This window comes from Haliotis rubra, unplaced genomic scaffold, assembly GCF_003918875.1.
Source record: "Haliotis rubra isolate DU_JTF1 unplaced genomic scaffold, ASM391887v1 Scf1804, whole genome shotgun sequence".
In the NCBI taxonomy this organism is placed as follows: domain Eukaryota; kingdom Metazoa; phylum Mollusca; class Gastropoda; order Lepetellida; family Haliotidae; genus Haliotis; species Haliotis rubra.
Genome location: NW_025765786.1, coordinates 53,392 through 61,203, shown reverse-complemented (window position 1 = coordinate 61,203; position 7,812 = coordinate 53,392). Strand labels below are relative to the sequence as shown.

The window sequence follows — 7,812 nt, the reverse complement described above, 5'->3', positions numbered from 1 at the left end:
CAGGTCTAATGCTTTTTTCTCGTATGTGCAGTTCTAATGTTTTCTCTCCTATGTGCAGTTCTAATGCTTTCTCTCCTATGTGCAGTTCTAATGGTTTTTTTCTCCTGTGTGCAGTTCTAATGGGGTCATTGAGTTTTTTCTCTTCCTTTCTTGGGTTCTTGGACGTAGCATAGCAAACCGTCTTGGCTTTGTATCAATCATTCTTGTAACCAGACATTCTTGAAGACACTTCATTTGTGGCGACAACTCGATATCTCTAGGGATCATGCTGGACTTCCCCGAAAAAAGCAGCCTGAGTCAACTCTTTCAGTTCAATTTATGACGATCCTTGTCTTCTACTCATATCGACAATTAGTATTTGACAAGACATTAACTCGGGAGACGGTGAGTAACAATGAAAAGGAACTAGTGTCGTTTGGAGTCGAGTTTCAAGAAACGAATTTGCACTTTCGATTCAGCTTAAATGCTGATACCGAATTATATTCTGCACCTCTGACATGTCCTACATCGATAAAGTTACAGTGCAGGGATATCACTGTTCTGTTGCATGTGTTGAAAATGTACAAGCTGAGGTGCCAGAAATACCGTGTGTGTGTGTTTATGTGTGTGTGTGTGTGTGTCATTCTCTCTCTTCTTGACGTTGCATAATCTCTCATTGTCTTTCATAATAAGTATAATAAAGACACAACATAAATGAACAACGTGTAATAACGACTGATGTTTACTCCACCTGACGAACATGACCACGAAAATGCTTTACAAACTATAAGGACACTTCTCAGATGTTCACATGTGTGTGTGTGTGTGTGTGTGTGAGTGTATTTCTCATGTGAGTTCGTGTCTGTGCCCTTGTGTCTGTGTGTCTCTCTGTGTCTGTTTGCCTGTGTGTGCATCTCTCTCTCTCTCTCTCTCTCTCTCTCTCTCTCTCTCTCTCTCTCTCTCTCTCGCTCCCCCTCCTCCCCCCTCTCTCTCCTCTCTCTCTCTCTCTCTCTCTCTCTCTCTCTCTCTCTCTCTCTCTCTCTTACTCATGAGACTCTATTACTTTATTTACGATACATCCTACTGGAAAACCAATCACCCGCTTTTTCCTGTCCCTTACATCATAAACATGTGCACATTTTTCTTATAAAAAAATGATGTTGCCATCCAAAATTTGGTGAAAATTTCTTTTTTATAGAACACTAATTAGCAGCACATTCAGGTGAAATCAGTTCAAATTAGTTTCTTCTCCATTGGTTCAGTTCCTTATTATGCACTTTAACATAATGGTCTTAATACTATGACAAAGAGCAACAGTTACTGTATTGACCGACATAAGTATCCAAAATATGATAAAAAATCCTTTATCGAGAAAATCCCTTTGCAGCACATTCAGTTGAAATCAGTTGAAATCAGTTTCTTCTCCATTGGTTCAGTTCCTTATTATGCACTTTAACATAATCCTCTTAATGCTATGACAAAGAGCAACAGTTACTGTATTGACCGACATAAGTATCCAAAATATGATGAAAAAATCCTTTATCGAGAAAGTCACTTTGCAGCACATTTAGGTGAAATCAGTTGAAATCAGTTTCTTCTACATTGGTTCAGTTCCTAATCAGCACGAAAGCAAATCGCCCAGGACAAGTGTGTCACAGAGGGTCATATGATGGCACACAGACACAAAAGCTCCAGATCACGTCTATTTCTTCTTCATATCGATGGTATACACATAACCATCCCCCGAGTTGCTATAGTTGGACAGTTTGTGATCGTTGTGTGGATGGTTTGCGGGAAGCTTGCTGAGGAGTTTATTCTCTTTCATTGCAGGGTTCTGGGACGGAGCAACGCAAACTGTTTTGGCTTTGCATCAATCTTTCTTGTAACCAGACATTCTTGAAGAGACGTCATTTGTGGCTCCAACTCGATAATATGACAGGAGTAACCTCTGTGGGAAGGGAATGGATATCTACAGGGATCATGTTGGACTTTCCTGATTAAACCAGCCTGAGTCACTTGTTTCTGTTTGATTGATGACGATCCTTGTCTTCTGCTCATATCGACAATTGATATTCCACAAGACTTTAACTCGGGAGACGGTGAGTGACAAGGTGGGGCAGGTAGGGTCGTTTGAAGTCGAGTTCCAAGAAACGAAGCTGTATTTTCGATTTAGCTTAAATACGCAGCGAAAGTTACAGTGCCTGGCTATCACTGTTCTGTTGCAGGTGTTGATAATGTAAAATGTACAGGCTGAGATGCAAGGAATTCCTTACTTGTGTTTGTGTTTTTCACTTCTGTAAAATGTGTAGTTTTGTAGAGACCCACGCGTCTCCACAACATAAAAGGGATCATGGTCTTTAACAAAGATGATTTCAAAACGAGCAATGAAAAGAAGGTAGTGGCGTTTGAATTGGCGTTCAAAGAAACAAAGTCGTACTTTCGATTCAGCTTAAATACGCAGCTAAAGTTACAGTGCAGGGATATCACCGTTCTGTAACACCCCCCTCATTCGTAGGAAAGGTTAACTACGGCCGTGTGCTTGGTTTGCTGTTCTTGCGTCATTCTGTTAAGTGCAATTAACGTACCACGGTATTAGTGTCAGTAAACACCATCGAGTTATGTCCCTTTCACCATACACAGATCACAAAATGATCAGCTTCCTTCTTTGTTTAACGCCGCACTCAGCAATATGGCGGCGATCTGAGCCAGATAATCCAAAAGCATTTGTATAGGGACACGATGACATGTGTCAGCCAAATCAGCGAGCCTGACCACCCGATCCCGTTGGTTGCCTCTCACGGCAAAGAGGGATGCTGAAGACCAATTCCAACACGGATCTTCAAAACATGAACTCCCATCTGTGAGATTAACTGGCAGCAAAACGTATCGTTACCTCATATAGTTTAGTCACGGAGTAAGTGCTATTCAATGCGTCTATATTTATTTGTTCGCACTAACTAACACACTGAGTTAGTGATTAACAACTCACGTACAGGCATTGTTAAGAGGATACATAGATAGATAAATAGTTACTACTCGTGCAATCGCAAGTGAGATCACCTGCCAGCACAACGTATCATTACCTCACATAGTTTAGTCAAGGAATATGTGTAACAGTTATTCAATATTTCTTTGGTCGCAGACATTGCCCAACACAAAAGGTTGACTTCACGTGGGAAACGAAATCAACAGTTGTGTTGAAACTAACACACTCGGGCAGTGGTTAACATAACAACTCCAGTACAGGCTAAGAGGTTACACAGAGATAGATAAATAGTTACTTCTCGCTATTAATAAAGGGCAAGTTTTCTTTTGGAGTGCTTTGGTACCGAGATGTTGGGGCGTGGACCCCTTTTTCAGGGGACGTGGTTTCGGGGTTCAATTCCAAACACTGGAACCAAATTCTACCTATGAATCTCCCGTTCTTTGTGATTCCCTACATGAGTACAATGTGTGAAGTCAATTTCTGGTGTCCCCTACCGTGAAAATGCTGTAATACAGCGTAAAACCAAACTCAATCACTCACTCACTCAGTCCTGTAAGAGATTCTACTAAGATGCAAATAGCGATGTGAAGCCAATCTCACAAACACAATCACGAACTAAGACATAGTATATCTCCTGAAATCGGTATATTGTCCCATGTGAGCGCATGGCAGCTATCTTCTTAGAAAATGATTATTCCATTTCCACGTGTTAACAATTTCGTGCAAACACGCCAATTACAAGCGCTGTTTTTATGTTTTTGTGTGCACATGAATATGGTGGGGGGTCATATTCGAAATTCAGAGTGAAATCTGTCAGTGTTTTGTTGTTCATTTCAATGATAAATTCCATGAACAAGATTGTATAGCCTGTCTGACACTACCTGTTTGTAGTTGGCCTGCTGATGAGTCATCTTGTGAATGTTTCGCATTTGCATTAAGATAACCTTAGACCTCCGACGAGGAAGTTTTAACATGTCAAAGCAGGTCTACTTTCGTTTCAGTGTAGATGGCTAGCAAGCTCATTCTTGGAATCTGTACATTGAGAAAGTACTTCCACATATCGTATTTCTTTAGCCAGTATTTAAATATGGTTAGCTGTTTTCACGGGATGTATTGCCATACAGCAAAGAGAAATCACATTCTAAGTAAAAACTTAAAACAATGTTAAAATTTTGGAAATGGGACGAAATAAAATACATCATTCTCTAACATGATACGCAACGTAACCTGTATAATGAGGATACTTTTTTATTGACATACAACTTCTTTATTGTGAAAGGCGGTGTTTTGATATGGATTATAATGTCGTTGTCAAGCAATCGTTAGCATCAATGTCGGAACGTCGCCTTTTCACAATAAAGACATTGTACACCCATAAAAGTATTATCATTCTTCATGAACCCAACTTCTAAAATGCCCATCAAGGAAGGTAAACGTAACCTGTAGTTTATCACAATATCTTAATAAGAAGAAAAAGAACATAAAATTGTGTGCTTTTTTTTTCATTTTTTAAATCGAATTGCATCATTTTACAAATCAGTATTCGCTTGGACAAACGTCAGATTTTTACATGCCAACAGTATATTTCAACACATATCCATCAACATCGCCAATGAGTATATATTAAACAATGAAGCAAAACGCATATGGATATATATCCAAAGTTCTATTGGAGTTTGCATATTTATTACATTTAACTGTAACTGTGAGTTGAGCGAGAGTCTATTTATAGTAAGTGTAAGCATTGTATCTGCGTCCTATTTTGACCTAAGTGTTTTATTGATAGCCACTATCATTAGGTCTCGGCATTCCCCACATTCATAACACAAACTGAAAGCGTTTACTTGCTGTAATCACAATTATGTTCTGTAAGTCGGGTGGTGGGGTAGCCAAGTGGTTAAAGCGTCACACGGAAGAGCCGGGTTCGATTACCCACAAGGGTGCAATGTGTGAAGCCCATTTTTAATGAGCATCGCCGTGATATTAATGACATATTGCTTAAAGCGGCGTAAAACCATACTCACTCACTCACTTCTATAAGTCGCTACTCTAAGTGCACTTCTACTTCTTCAATTGGCTATAAATGATACAATATGTCAATACATCATTCTCTTCAGTATTCTCTAAACTCCCAATGAGAATGTGTTGTTTTCTTGAAAGTGAATCTAGAATAAGGAATCCTTTTTTTTCCATTTTCCACAAGTACACGTCCAATTTCTGAATACCAGTTAGTTTTGACAAGAAGCAGGAGTAGAAATAGACTGTACATGAAAATCAAAGGATTAATACTCAGTTCACGAATATATGAAATTGAACACATATAAATTTCTCAATACTAACTTCCTTGCTATTTACTAGTATGTTTATTTACTATTATTTTCATTTTATCTAATGTTATTTACATTTGGATAAATCGATTTTTCCCTATTTGATACATAAGACACGACCTCCACCCGACCGATCAACTGTATTTCTATGTTACGCTCTGTGTGCATGTTCTAATGTTCTCTCTCCTGTGTGCAGTTCCAATGTTTTCTCTCCCCGTGTGCAGTTCCAATGTAGTCTCTACTGTGGGCAGTTTTAATGCTTTCTCTACTATGCTTGGTTCTAATGCTTTCTCTCATGTGAGCAGTTCTAATGTTTTCTCTCCTCTGTGCAGTTTTAATTTAAGTGTTTGTCCTGAACTTATGTATCTCATACATTACATAGCCATCGATAGTATAGATATGTGGCGCATAATCCCTGGATACGTGTACTATAATAGACGTACACCTCGTGTGATCACTGATTGTTCTCTGGTCCTTTCATATAATTCCCTGAGATGTTTTCCCTTTACACGAAATGGAATATGTTTCAGATGATAGTCAACCTGGATGTTATGCTCCATCAAAGTTTTATGTTTACTAAATGCATATGCATCAAAGATGAACGAAAACTAATTTGAAAGCAAACTGAATTTAAGCATGTTTTCATTCAAAATCGCTGTAAATTGCTAGGAGGTAATGATTTAAAGAAGATCAGTTTCCCAACATTGAAAAAGGATAAATTATGCGTTAGATATGGTTGGGCAACAAAGGACACGCTAATAACACTGGGGGAGTATTTAATTAATTATGTGCATATTTTTTTACCATTCACTGCTAACGAAAGGTGAAATGAACATAATCAATAATTAACGCAGTGCATATTCTATAACATAGAAGTATCAATGCTGTGAGAAACAAATCAGCAGTCATTGATTGAGTGGTATAAGCATCCAAAATTTGTTGAAAAATTCTCTTTTATAGAACACTAATTAGCAACACATTCAGGTGAAGTCAGTTGAAATTAGTTTCTTCTCCATTTGTTCAGTTCCTTATCATGCTCTTTAACATAGTGGTCTCAATGTTATGAAAAAAGCAACTGTTACTGTATTGACCGACATAAGTATCCAAAATATGATGAAATAAATCCCTTATCGAGAAAATCACTTTACAGCACATTCAGGTGAAATCAGTTGAAATCAGTTTCTTCTCCATTGGTTCAGTTCCTTATTATGCACTTTAACATAGTGGTCGCAATGCTATGACAAAGAGCAATAGTTACTGTATTGACCAAACATAAGTATCCAAAATATGATGAAAAAAACCAATTTTCTAGATAGGCACTTTGCAGCACATTTAGGTGAAACCAGTTGAAATCAGTTTCTTCTCCATTGGTTCAGTTCCTAATCAGCACGAAAACAAATCGCCCAGGACAAGTGTGTCACAGAGGGTCATATGATTCAAAGAAATGGCACACAGCGACAAAAGCTCCAGATCACGTCTATTTCTTCTTCATATCGATCGCATACACATAACCATCCCCCGAGTAGTTGGACAGTTTCTGATCGTTGTGTGGATGGTTTGCGGGAAGCTTGTTGAGGAGTTTTTCTCTTTCATTGCAGGGTTCTGGGACGGAGCAACGTAAACCGTCTTGGCTTTGTATCCTTCACTCTTGTAACCAGACATTCTTCAACAGACGTCATTTGTGGCTCCAACTCGATATCTACAGGGATCATGTTAGACTTTCCTGATTAAAGCCGCCTGAGTCACTTGCTTTTTTTGATTGATGACGATCCTTGTCTTCTACTCATATCGACAATTAGTATTCCACAAGACTTTAACTCGGGAAACGGTGAGTGACAATGAAGAGCAAGTAGGGCCGTTTGAAGTCGAGTTCCAAGAAACGAAGCTGTACTTTCGATTCAGCTTAAATGCTGATCGCGAGATATTTTCTGCACCTCTGATATATCCTACATAGATAAAGTAACAGTGCAGGGATATCACTGTTCTGTTGCATGTGTTGAAAATGTACAAGCTGATGTGCCAGAAATACCTTGATTTTATGTGTGTTTGTTTGTGTCGGTGTCTTGTGTATGTGTGATTTTGTCTCTGTCTTGTGTATGTGTGTCGGTGTCTCTGTGTCTCTGTGTCTGTGTGTTCACTTACTCAGTGTTTTGAATATATTCATTTGTTTCAGACATTTTTGGCATTTTTGCTCAAAGTTACTTCTCCGATATTTATCTATAATTGATCAATATTTAGTTTACGATTATCGATCTCTTGGATCTATATAAATAGCCAGCCATAGTAAACACCGGGTGTCTTCAAATATTCCTAGGTACCATGACATTCTGCAAGCAATTCGGCACTGTTGAAAGTGTAGGGTTTTATCCAAAGGTAAAGTTAGTAGGATATAGGATGCAGGATGCATATGACAGCCAGCTCGCGCAATTATATATGCGGGAAAAAAAAAAAAAAATATGCCATTTTGTCAAATCTGTTTATATTTAGATTTTAAACATAATCTTTTATATTTAGCTTATT

General features: G+C 38.4%; 1 long non-coding RNA gene across 1 annotated transcript; it reads left to right on the top strand.

Moving 5' to 3' along the window:
* Positions 1-1,165: 1,165 nt before the first annotated feature.
* Positions 1,166-6,499, top strand: LOC124273460. Its single transcript, XR_006897656.1, has 2 exons — positions 1,166-1,201; positions 6,452-6,499. It is a non-coding gene; the product is annotated as an uncharacterized LOC124273460 (long non-coding RNA).
* Positions 6,500-7,812: the final 1,313 nt, after the last annotated feature.